This window comes from Stegodyphus dumicola, chromosome 9, assembly GCF_044657685.1.
Source record: "Stegodyphus dumicola isolate Sdum_Otavi_A_Nest chromosome 9, ASM4465768v1".
Lineage (NCBI taxonomy): Eukaryota > Metazoa > Arthropoda > Arachnida > Araneae > Eresidae > Stegodyphus > Stegodyphus dumicola.
The window spans coordinates 18,711,495-18,725,361 of record NC_140776.1 but is presented as its reverse complement, the minus strand read 5'-3'; the positions used below and the strand labels follow the sequence as shown (position 1 = coordinate 18,725,361).

The window sequence follows — 13,867 nt, the reverse complement described above, 5'->3', positions numbered from 1 at the left end:
ATAACGTTCTCTGTTTTAGTCATCCTTACAACTCTCTCGCATTTCGCAAACTTTCGCTTCTCTCGCGTTAATTTATTTAAATTGAGCTAATTAGAATTCTATAGCAAAAGCATCTGCGTATAAAGAACCAAAACACTGTCTACAGCTACATCCTAAGTAAAATCCAATCTCATTTGTGGAACTAGATTCCTATTCCTCTTCTTTAATCAATGCATTCATATAATCAACATAGAAATTGGTATCCTTTCAGAATTTGCTGACTTTGAAAGTGCTAACTAGACAATTAAGTTTCTACACGCTTTCTCTGAAAGGAAAGAACTGAAAAGGGTGTCAAACTACATTAAACGCTTCCTAATGAAGACTAAAAATTGCATTTCAAAGAAGAAATGCAAGTTAATTTCCAATAACGTAGCTCTTTTAAAGGTAATGAATCTAATCGCTGTTGCCATAAAAATACTGAAAAATGTAACACTTTAACATCTCTGTGTGGAATAAGTTGAACTAAAAGCGCAGTGGAATATTGTTTCGGATACTGCAATTTTTAATGAATATTTTTTTATAAAAAATAATTCATATAATTTTAGATAAAGAAGGTTATTTAACTAAATATACTCAATGCCCTCCTCTTTTACAGATTTAGAACAAGACGCTTAGTTCAAGACTCAAATAAAATATGAAGAAAAGTTAAAATCAATTTTGCATGCTGTGAAGTGTATTGTTATTAATTTTGTACACAGACAGATAATTTTATCAAAATTATATGTGAAATTGTTGTATTTTTCTTTATAATGTAACATGAAAAGTTGAGAGAAACAATGCTCTGTCGAAAAAATAAGAACACAGGAGCAAGTCCGTTTAACCCTAAGTAAATAACTATCTTGCTAATTTGGCGCGAAATCGCTAAAAGCCGCCAAACTTGGGAAACATTTAGCGACATTTTGGTACGGTTCCTGCATAACTGCAATGGATATTGTAACAATAAATGTAACTGATGCTAACAATAAATGTAACTGTAACAATAAATGTAACTGATGCTAACAATAAATGTAACTGTGACAATAAATGTAACTGATGCTAACAACAAATGTAACTGTAACAATAAATGTAACTGATGCTAACAATAAATGTAACTGATGCTAACAATAAATGTAACTCTAACAATAAATGTAACTGCAATGGATATTGTATGTAACAATAAATGCAACTGTGTAACTGTAACCGTGTTCGGCCCTTCATTTGCCTTCTAGTAATTTGGAAAATCAGAGAGTAATTTAGAAATACCTCAGCGACTGGTGAAATCTATATGAGAGAACATAGGTTCTCAGTTGTTAGTTCAGCATGAGTTCGATGTAATGATATATCTCCAGGTTAGCTTAGTTTTTTTTAAATGCGTTTTGCATTGCGTGCGTTGCATTGCATTGTGTTTAACGCTCATAGTAGTTTGAAGTGTAACTACTGATTGTAACCTGTGAAATTGTCAAGAGTTCTACGACTATTTTTGTGCCTAAAGGATTGTGTTCATGAACTGTAAAGTGTTCCTTTTTGCAAAATAAATTGTTTTCGCTTTGCGATTTTGCGTTGAATCACTATAAATGTCCGTTTCACTTTTGCCACCAGAGTACTGCATTATATTTGAAGGAATTAAATACTGAAAAATCTGCATAAATGTATGTCTATTTCTCACATTGTGATAAACAACGGTACATACAGCCATCGAAATTTGAATGACGTAATTCTCCTACGAATATGGACATGTGGAAGGCCAAATTTGAAATTTGGAATTTGTTTTATTATCGATTTCATATTTTGTAAAACTTAACCGAATTTTTTATTAACAAACTCAAGTATTTCAAAGTGAGCAATAACAACACTCTACGAAAAAAAAAAAAAAAAAAAAAAAAAAAACTTTTTATCTCCAGCGGGCGGAACTGTATATCGGAAATTCTAGAGATGGCTCATTTTAAAATTATTTTGCGACATTGCTGTTGAACTGCATTTTATGGTTTAAGTGCAAAGAACATGGTATTTAATAAATAAAGGTAATACACAAAACGTTAAAAAAACGCCCCTTTGGACGTAATTTAAAATCTGAAACCTTTCATATTATTATTATTTTAGCTGACCAAGCTGACCAAGCAACCAAGCTGACCGCCATAGTTTCAAAAGTCTACAAAAATCTTGAGGTTCTTTTCATGTACAACAACTCAGGCGATTTTTTTCTTTATAAGATACTAAAAAACTGTATTTCAATTGAGGCAGATTCAGTGCGTCCATTAGCTATTTTAGCGTTCTTTAAAGACCATGAGTTAAGGTTCGTATACACAAAATACAAAATATTTGCTTTTCCAAGATATAAGGTTGTTAAAGTGAAAATATAAGTAATTTTTTTCCTGAACTATTGAAAAGAACTACGAATATTATAATGGAAGGCCTCCATGTTCTTCCAGATTTAAAAAGATTATGATTTTTCACATACAACAAATTTTAAATCATGCAACTCTTTTGTTACTGAGACACTGTAAAACCATAAATTTTAAGAGGTGCAGATACATGTACGATTGTTTTTTTTAAAACTGATATAAGGTTTCATATATAAAAAGAGTAAATCAGCCTACTATTCACGAGATAAGATTTCCTACAGTGAAAAGTCATCTACTGCTTCGTTCCTGAAATATTGAAAACAAATATAAATTTTAAGATATAGAATAAAAGATGGCCCCAGTATTTGCATAGATCTGGAAAACTAGCGTTTCATAACCATAAAATTGTATATCACCCGCTTCTTTTTTCTGAGATACAGAAAAAATATAAATTTTAGAGATAGTGGATCAAGAATGACAGCCATATTTTTAAAGTTCTAAAGTAAGACCTTATTTGAAAAGCACTATAAATAAATTCAGCATCTTGTTTCCGAGACACAGTGAAAAGTGAAAAATTTCAGTATCTTAAATTTAGTTAAAAAATATTAGCAAAGTGAATTGTTACGGAATATCCTTGTTTATTGAAAGTTGAAGTTTCCTGCTTTAATTGGAATCAAGTTAAATTTAGTTTTATGATCTAACCATAAAGAAACAGTTATATGAATCAATGAAAATGGAAAAAATAAATAAATAAATAAATAAATAAATAAATAAAAAGAATAAAGTTCCGTTTTTTTCTCAGTTTTCTACAACAGAACAAATTTATTGGCTTAAACGTTATGTGATTCAGTTAATAAAGTTTTGTTTTTTAATTGGCAAGTTGAAATATGCAATATACTTTCGTTACTTTATGGTTTAGCTTATATGAATATGGCAAAGTATCCGTGCCTAAAGGGAGGGATGCCTTCGCGTAGGGGCTTGGTAAGGGAAATTGGCTCGTATACATGTTACACATTGGAAAAAAAAAGCAAAAGTGCCCATTGAGCCAGCCCGTTCGAGGGATTCAAAGACGGGACAGAACTACCAGTGTTCAACGACTTTATCGCTCGGCCGCTAGTGGGCCTTTCGTCAGTTTATGTATTTACATATAATTTTAATTACATTAGTGAAAAATAGAATAAACGCTTTTATATTTATAACATACTGCGATTTTTCATTATTATCTACTTAAGACTTATTCTATTCAGGAAATTGAAAGCTAGATTTTGTATACATCAATACAAGGCGAAATTTTAAAATTTTCAATACTTATCATACAGGAAAAAGTTTAAATATTCACAAGATTCAATATATATCCTATTACAACATTCAAGAAATGCCCTTTTAATGTAATAATATAATTTACTTTATAAAACATAATACTGTGCCTACTCGGAAAACTCCACTATGTTATTAAAATTTAATCAGATGACAATTTTGACTCTAGGACATTTTAGAACTTTAAACTAGTATAACTTTGCTAACAAACAACGGAAAAACACAAAGAGATTAAAAAGAAAAATGCATGTATTTTTCGAAAATAATAGTAACATTCGAAGCAAATATTTAATGAATTTTATAAGCTAAAAGAATCAGGATACTCTTTTCAGGATAGATTAAATAACTATTTGTTTAAATAAAAGTTATATAAATGTTTACTTAAGCAATAGTTTTAAAAGTGTAGACTCTCGGAAAGATACAAACTAAATGGCTTGTTTTCAGAGAAAATAAATTCCTTTACTAAGCCAGGAGTGAAGTAGTATATTTTATGAATCAATTTCTCGTTGCATATGCAACGAAAGATAGCTAGATAAAAAGAATCATGAACTGAACACCGGCCTTCTTCGGAAAAACTTCAGTATCGCTTCTTATTTTTAATATTTAGAATTTCATATCGAGGTAGTTTGTTTTCTTACGTTATAAAACAAATTCCAATTTCTTTCTTCTTAGGACATGCAGCAAGCGCCTTGTGTTTTCTCAGGTACATACAATAACTTCTTTTCCCATTTTCAGTATTTCCCAGCTGAACAAATATAAAAACTTAGAGCAACGAAGGCTAGAAATAAAGAAATCGGGCTTTATTCATATACGTATACAATTCGCGGATATATTTTAACGGAAACTATTTCAGACAAAATCACTGAGATTTCAGAGACTGAATCGAAATGAAATATTTTTCTATTTTCATCTGACTTGTCTGGAAATGAAATTGCTCAAAACAAAATAAGAGTGTTTGGAAATTGCTTCAGAATTCAAACCGATGAAAATGCTGGATTCCGTCATGTAGTTATTGAGATATAATTGAGTTACTTCAGAAAGCGATCTATTGTTTGCTGAATATTGAGATTTAATATTTAATAGTCACATAAGTTTACTTGTGATAACAGCTGTCCGAATTGTATATGTTTACTTAATTACACGAAAAGCGTTTTGGTAATAAAGATTACCGTTGACAATTTGGAAAAAATGATATATTAATCATGAAAATAAATGTGCATTATGTTATGTTTAACTTATGTGATCCAAATCATACTTAATTTATATGTTTTGTCAAAATTCAGGATAAGACATTTAAAATAAGCGCAGAAATATCTCACAAACAATAGCTTAGAAAGAAATGCTACAAAGGAAAGTTTTAAGGACTTTCAGAGTGTAAGTCAGTATCATGATGTATATTTTACACTTAGCACCTTCTAAAGTGAATTTGATGATAAATCTAATTTACTAAAATAAAAACCTGTGTTAAATTTGGTTACTCTTTTTCATGGTACAAAGGTAAACACTTGTTGCACTAAAAAATAGCACCCATTTTCCCCTTAAAATCAATTAACGTTCATTTTTAACCTTCCTTTCGAAATATCGTCTTTGAATTTTTTTTTTTTTTTTTTACTTCAGCGTAAATAGTGTAACTTTGTATATTTAATAATCTTATAATTTTTTAAAACATGAATCTGACTATTCATTATATGAAGAGGTATTATGACATTAATTAGACGAATATCGGTGGTCCATCCGAGGCCGAGCGAGAAAGTTGTTAAACACTGGTAATTCGATCCGGGGTTCGAATCCTGAAAGGGCTGATTGCTTGAGTGATTTCATGGTTTTCCATATTTGCGACTTCGGTACGAGCCAGTTTCCCTTGGAATTTCCTCCATAAAGGCATTTTTTCCATCAGGCAGTTAGCCCTCGAAATAGTTTGCTATAATTAAATAAACCAAACACACCAAAATGTGAATATCTTTTTATCTTGTTCAATTCAAATCTTGTTCAACAAGATAAAAAGATATTCACATTTCAATTAAAAAAAAATGTGGCTATCTTTTTATCTTGTTTTTATTTATCTATGGCACAATTTGAATTCAACAAATTCAAATTGTGCCGTAGATGATAGGAAGCGCAATAAATTACCTCGTCATCTGTGCATTTCAGTAAATTTTACCAATGTCAAAAACTAATGTCGACATAATGGTAGATTATTTCGTTTAGAGACATATAATTTTAGTTCCTTTTATTGATGTTTTTTAAATTTATGATAATTTTTATGAAGAATTTCCAAGTTGTAAACATATAAAAAGTCAAAATATTTCCTCCAGTATCAGTAAAGATATCATTTGCATTTTTTTTTTCCACAATCAAAAGGATAGGAAATGCTTTTAGTTGTGTTTTCGGAATGGAAAAAATACTTTTTTGGATTATTGTTTTCCAGCCATGAATGATAAACTTCTTCCAGCCATAAATAATAAACTTTCAACTCTATTCAGGCTTTAGCAATGAGAGACAGTGCATCAGGTATATGAGATTCTTCTAAAAAATTTTAAATTATTTACTTTTATAAATAATCTGAGAGCTTTTTCGAAAATGGTGAACAAGCAACTTGCACAATGGGTATTTAACAAATATTTAAGTAATTATAAAAACTACAGATAGTAATTAAAGATGATATCATTACTAAACAAATAAACAAAACTGAAAATCCTTTAACAGATGTACAAAGGTGTAAACTTTAAAAAAATAGGAATTAGAATATCTCTCATAAGAGAAATATATGAATAAATAACAGAGTATGATATGCGATTAATTTATAGATAACTAAGGTTAAGCAGATATTCTCAAGTAATGTTTCAGGAAGAAAAAAATGTGACAGGTTTAGCATCAAGTTTGTCATTTCACTGTTATTTGTGAGCTAGGTAAGGCTGCTGTCACCTCACGCAATTCCAAACACGAGGCGGGTTTGTCTATTTCTCATGCACTCACCATAACAGTTCCCTAAGTGGCAAGGCCGTATATATACGGCCTAGAATAATTTTGTGCTATCTGTAAGAACGTATATATACATGCATATTAAAATATGTCAAAGAAATTAAGGAAATATATCTAAAGAAAACAAATTCAGGTATAAAATACCAGGAGAGTTTTTCTACATTAAAATCAAAAAAATAATCTGTTCTCATACTAGTTTTGGGAAATTTGTGCTTTCTTAGCGAAACCCTGGCCGCTCAGAGGGATAGGAAAGTAATCCCCATCTGTTTTGAAATTTTATCCACAGATTTATTACACATAACGGTACACAATACACCATAAAACAAATACCACTACTATACATTCAACTATATACATAATATAAGGGTCCACCAGCGACCGAGGGGTAAAGTCGCTGAACACTGGTAGTTCGGTCGGAGGTTCGAATCCCGCGAACGGGCTGGCTGCATGGGTGTTTTCGCGGTTTTTCCCATGTGTAACGTGTATAGAGCCAGTTTCCCTTAGAAAGTCCTCCACGAAGGCATTCCTCCCTTTAGGCAGATAGCCCTAGTGTGCTTTGCCATAATTAAATACACCACAATAATATAAGGTGCGCAAAACATGTTTTAAGTTATCTCTTTTTACACGGTATGGCTGCCGGTCCAATTGCAAAAGTCTTAAGTCCCGTATTCACCGTACCAGCCGCATGTTCCTAAAACGTACTCGCTGTACCTTCTGCTGTGAGAGCTGCTTCGCTGCTATTGGTTAGAAGAATTTAGACGTAAAATAGAGCTTTCGACGTCATTTGTTTTGTCACGTGGTAAAGCTTCTCGTACTCCAGCCATATTTGTTCGGATCGGATCGCGTACAGTGGTTATGTTTTAATCCTTTTAAAAAAAATCAGTTGAGAAGTCAGAGGTGATTTTATGTACAACTGAATTAATTCATATGTTAATATATATTTTCACTTTATGCAATACACACTTGAGAAATACTGGATCATTACAAAGGAAGGAAAATGGGTTATTTGCTTGAGAGGGTTATATCCATATTGCATTTTGCTAATGGAATGTTGGATAAACAATATTTAACATAGTTTATTAATCTTTTATCGTGATACAACCACATTTTTAAGAACAAGATTACAAAGTTTACAATTATACACCTAAATTTATCTCAGTTTTCACTCTGAGATGGAATCCCAGGAAAAATATTGTTAATGATGGACTAGTAGTTATATAGAGAAAGCACACGTGGGATCTTTTCCTTTACTGAATAACATTTGCCAGTCAATTTACAGCAAAATATGTATGCCTACATTGCCTACTGTCCATTAAATTAAATATAACCTTTGAATCGCTCTTAATATTATTCTTGTTTTAAAAGTAACTATTGTCAGTTAATTCTATCAATAACCTTTAGTATGCATTAGGTAGTAAGGAATATACTTTTTAGACACATAAACATTGCTTGGATTATCCTATATTTTCACTTATATTTTAAAATACACAGTGTTATTTCCATTATCTATTTCTACTTCATTACCTTTTTTGATGATCTAGTGTAACAAATTGCATTTTGAATGTATTTTAAATTTACCATTAATATCTTAAACTACATTTTGCACCAATATTTATGTTTGCTCTCCCATTAAGGGAAACAAATATAATAATATAAGTTAAAATGTTTCATGGTTTAGACCATGATCTTCGCATCATGGTTTAGACCATCAATACTTTTTCACAGCATTCTGGTGAGATTCAGAAAATTAGAAAGTACCAAAATTCATCATTTTAGAATTATTTTGAGTAAGTTATACACTTTGTGAACTGTGATGAACAAAAATTAATAAGCTGTGCTTCCCTCAAACCAATTTCCTTTCTTTCACATAATGATTTATTTGCATATATCAGAACTTTACTATTGCAATATGGAATGATTATTATTTCAATCTGTGAGATTTTTACTTTACCACCAAAGAAAATGCACAGACATCATTGCTGGGAAATAACTACCTCTAAAAATCTGAGATGTATTAATAATAAATAGGTACCTTTGTCACAATTTGAATTATCATTTTTAAAGCACATTGATACTTAATTATGTTAAAAGAAAGAAAAAAAAAAGCACTATCCTACTTGATCTGGTTTTCCTACCTGAGCTGGTGAATGAACTCACTAGTTTGACTCATTGATTAAGATAACATAATCTGTATGTATGGCTGTTACAGTTATATTATTCTTCAGTTCAGAACTAAGTAGGTGCTACATAGCAAAAAGTTAAAGTAGTTTTTTTTTTAAAGTGACCATTGTTTCAGCTAACTTTGGTAGAAAAAATAAGCAGCCCTTAGATGCTTTGCCATGTTTAAGTAACCTAACCAAACCCTCGTTAGAACGTCATAAGTGACTACAGCTATAGTTGTGCATAGAACTTTGCAAATAGAAGGATAAATAACATAAATTAATTTTTTCCAGATGAATCTTAATACATCAACACCATCAAGGATCACATCCATGGTCTGCATAAAAAAAAATGCCACATTATGTCATGCATTATGTATTCCCATACAGGTCTGAAACCAAGTGTAATCGTATGGTCCATTACATTCCAGTTGCCTTCACGTTTAATGCTCATCGGTGGCCAGGGCAACCTGTATGAGTGCAATAGGCAGTAAGACATAGGAGTGACAAAATTTTTAGAATTTTGGCAGGAACTGGAAGGCATAATTTGCAAGCAGCAGTTATTCTATTAGGTGATAAAATATCTAGCTCTGGCTTCGCTAGCAGCCAAGCAGTAAAGTAGTTGAATACTGATAATTCGACCTGGGTTTACATTCTAGCGAACAGGTTGGCTGCATGTGTGTTTTCATAGTTTTCCGCATATATGAAATATGTATAAGCTAACTTCTCATTGAAAGTACTCCATGAAAGTATCTCTACCCTTAGCCAAGTTACTATACTGTAATCAAATAAATTAACCCCCTCCCAAAAAAAAAACAGCCTCCATGTTTAATGTGCAGTTGAACAGGTGGCATTATTTAGGGCTACTGTAAATGATTTATCAGATTTAAAAATTCTAATATCGGAAATATTATGCATATTATAATGATTGAATGCAAGTAAAGAATGAGATATTATCCAAATTTTCTTTACGTACAACAAATGTTTTGCTGTGTATGTTATGTGAGCACTAGCTACATTATGTACAAAAATACCATGTGAGCACCAGGTGTATTTTGTACATAATGTATTAACAGTACATTGTGTACAAAAATGCACTCTTTAATGTTTGCCCAATGGAAGACTTCAAATGTGATAGATGATGCAGTATGGAAACTCGTACAAAAAATGTGAAATCAATAGCCATTTGGAAGTGTGCTATGTGATCAATGTTCATAAAATGTATGTAGCATGCGAGGTAATTTTTTAGTTTCTAGTTCATTTCCATAAATTGATTATTGTGTGTATACTATTTATGAAAAGGCAGTGTTTTTAAAATCTGATGAATCATTTATTATTACTCTGAGGTTTTCGAAGCTCACTGCTGTCTATCTTTAGAGGTTGTCTAGAACTGGTGATCAACAAGGAATGTCTGGCACATAACAGAGAACAACTCCTAAATTCCCACCATTTTTTTTACTGATCTATTTATCCCTTGATCTATGATTTCATCAGATCTGTTATCTACTGAATATATCAGGCCTATGATTATAAAAAAACTAACGTACCACAGTCTACCCATGGCTACATCAGCTGAACACTGGTAATAACTGAAATCTACTTTTCTCACATATTCTAGGTGCACATCCAGTATCTGTTTATCTTCATGCAATGGCTGTACGAGGTGGTATACTCCAAGTTTAACTGTTTTTTAAACCATGTACTTTAAGTCTAACTGATTTGCTTACACATGTACAGTTAAACCATGTATTAAAATTTATGGTACTATTCGGTTTCGAGGGCCGTAAAAAAAAATTGCAGCAAAAATGTATGCGGGAAAGCGCCAAATCTAGCAAACACGTCCATTTAACAGCGTGCCAAATCTTGCGTACGCGCTGATTTCAGATTGCGTAACTTTATATAGTTCTATATTTGTTAAGACGCCATTGAAATACCAGTTTAATTTTTAATTCCTTTTTGATATCCTATGGATTTAACAATTTGAGAATTTCCTATGATGAAAAGTCTGCGATAGAATTTCAGGTAAAGTGCAGAATCATCCACTGCTTGACGCGTTTTTAAGAAATGCACATACTCGGTATCCATGTACACATCGACTTATTTTCACTTAAAAAAAATCCCAGAATTGCACAAAAATGGCACTGCGCACATCCTTGACTTTACCTATGTACACATCGACCTGTTGTCACTTAAAAAGTAAAAGAAAAATTGACCAAATTCCAATTGTTTTTACCCTTGTAAAAAGCGGCAAAGAAATAAGCGGGCGATTCTGCACTTTACCAAAAATGTTTTCAAAGAAAAGGCATCATTCATTATAGAAAATTATGTTTGAACAACCAACGAGATGACATTATGCTCGGTAGTGAAATATTATATGAAGTTAAACTCATCTAAATTAAAACATCAATATTTAGATAGTTGTTTACTATTATACTTTTTTCTTGCGTTAGGGTTGCCGCAATTACTTTTGGCAGCACTGGCATCAACAATAGTTTGGTGATTTTTTACGGCCCTCGAAACCGAATACAGTCAAAAGTCTTTAATCCGGACTTGTCGGCACTTCGGCGATTCCGGATTATTGATTTTTCTGGATTATAGATCATCAGTTTAAATCTGGTAAGATGGCATGCAGAAATTATAACATTAAAAATATGAAACCGTAATTTATAAAATAATGAGGAATTATGATCTAAAGGGTATCAAAATTTACAAAAAAAGAAGCTTAATATTTGTTTACTTTATTAAACATTTCTTTCAACGCGCGCATGCGTAAAGCATACCTTACGCATAGCCGAAATTAGAAAATTGCAACCAGAAAACTATTTGATTTGTATTCGTGATATTTATAATGACGAGGAATTTGATTTAAATCATATCAAAGACGGAGTACATCGAGATTAAATACTACATTTAGTAAGGAATTATAAGCCGAATAAAATAAAAACATCTGCCCTGAAGATAACGATAGTGCTGACAGATCAACTTCCAGTTCATTGCGCGCCGCGACGTCCCCCCCCCCCGCAGAGCAGCATGAAATTGATAAACAGATTTCGGAACGGTTAGATAAACAAAGGATATGGCTTTATCCATTTTTTGTAGCAATTCGTTTTTTGTTTGATGGACATCGAAACATACTTTCGTTTTCTAGATCCTTTGGGGGCTCCAGCATTGAAAATTCTATTTGACATAATCGAAAGTTCAAGCTTACGTTTATAAAATTGCTCTTACAGTCTGCAAAAAATAATAAGCCGGATCCAATTCAAAGATTAAGGAACAACGCAGTCATCAACGTTAACTGAAATAGATAATTAGAGCTTATACCGTCTGTTAGGCATTAAACGCACACGCGAAAACTTATTCTGCGCTTGCGCAAACGCATATGCGCAGTCGTAAATGTCTTGCGAGCACGCGTAAAACGCCTATGTGCAGAAAGATTTTAGCTTTGAGGTCCGGATTATGGGTGTCCGAATTAACGACTTTTGACTGTAGTACCAAATTTATTTGTATAATAAATATGGCTTTATCTCCTGTCTTCAATAATGTTATGCTTTTAGGGGTCATCAGTGTTTTAAGATTACAACAGTTATTTATATCAATGTTAACCCCCCAAAATATTAAATCATTGTGGAAATCTACAAATTAGACAAACTGCAATTATCATTTTCTTCTAATATTTAATCTAAAGCAACGGTTCTCAACCTTTTGACTAACACGTACCATCTAAACAAAAATTGAAAACCTTTAATACCACCACCACTCCTGAACAAAGCTCAAATCACATAAATTTACGAGTGTTAGAAAAAAAAAACTCAATCAGGATGTTGGGTTTTAATTTTTTAATTTAATAGTTAAAAATACTTTGCTTCTTTGTATCCCACCAGTTGAGAACCCCTCCACACTCATTCTGCAAATAAATTGGAAAATTTTTATATTTTTGTCTATTAACAGTCAAATGGTAACTGTGTTAAGTGATAATATCAGTAGAACATATTCGCTGTACTGATGATTTTCATACTCTTTCTCAAATGTACACATAACTACTAATAATTTATTCATAGTAAATCATTAATAGAAGATTTTACTCTTTGATGAAACACATTTTACTTAACTTATCTTTTATGCACTTTTGTAACATACATGTTAAATGTCAGTTTATATATTTTCTAATTAATATTTCTTTCACTTAAATCATCATTTCCTAGAAACTGGTATTGCTGTTTGTTATTAATTTTTCATTAAAATGTATAAGTTTTTTTTTCTTCTCAGAATTTTACTTCATGTGATGAATAAGCATTATTTCCATTAAGTTGGAAAATTTGGATCTAGGAAAATATAAAGTTTGTCCAGTTTTGTCTGACATCATTCTAAATCTCAAAACAAATCTATAGCACATTACTTTAGAGACAATTTTGATTAAAAAATCTGTGCAAAATAACATTAACAAGAGAAGTTATCCTAGCTGTATCTAAGCAAATGTTCTGTGATACATATTTATGTAGGTATAATATATTTATGATATATTTTATTATAAAGATTAAGAGTTTTACTAAACATACATCACTTAACCTAGCTTCATATTTAAAGACACAAAACATTTGTACACTGATCTCAGGCAGGTCATGGCTGGCTTGGTCTTTCATGTATTTTCTAATCAGAAAAGCAGGTATGAGACAAATATCATTTAGTAGCTTCCATGAGAGCATCTCTCAAGCAAAATACTTGTCAAAATTAATTAATTAGCTTTTAAAGGTACATTAAAAGCATGATGTTATGAAGAAGAGAAAAGTTCCACAAAGCAGAAAAAAAATCTAAATTACAAATTAGCAGGAAATCCAGCCTTAGTCCTACAAAGCTTTATTATAGCACTATTATATTTATTGTTTTAAACTCTAATTCATTTACTCAGAAAAATCATTCTATTAAGAAATTTTATATCACCATCATTAAGAAAAATACATTGTTTTTATATGACTACTTCATTTTAGACAACATATTACTTTATGAAGCCAAATAATAGATATGCAAAACTTAGTTGAATATCATTGTGTA

At 31.4% G+C, this 13,867-nt stretch overlaps 1 protein-coding gene and 1 long non-coding RNA gene across 8 annotated transcripts in view; one reads left to right on the top strand and one right to left on the bottom strand.

The window, feature by feature from the left end:
* Nucleotides 1-13,867, bottom strand: part of LOC118192095 (cell adhesion molecule Dscam1-like) — a 1,228,438-nt gene that overhangs the window by 537,380 nt on the left and 677,191 nt on the right. The gene's annotated exons all lie outside the window — the stretch shown is intronic.
* LOC146995306 (uncharacterized) overlaps nucleotides 1-13,867 on the top strand; it is a 170,746-nt gene that overhangs the window by 127,907 nt on the left and 28,972 nt on the right. Inside the window, exon 3 of one of the 3 annotated variants that reach the window (XR_015042936.1) lies at nucleotides 635-1,218. The exons of the other annotated variants lie outside the window; for them this stretch is intronic. This is a non-coding gene — a long non-coding RNA (uncharacterized LOC146995306). Of the gene's footprint in view, nucleotides 1-634; nucleotides 1,219-13,867 lie in introns of those variants that run through there. 3 annotated transcript variants of the gene reach the window in all.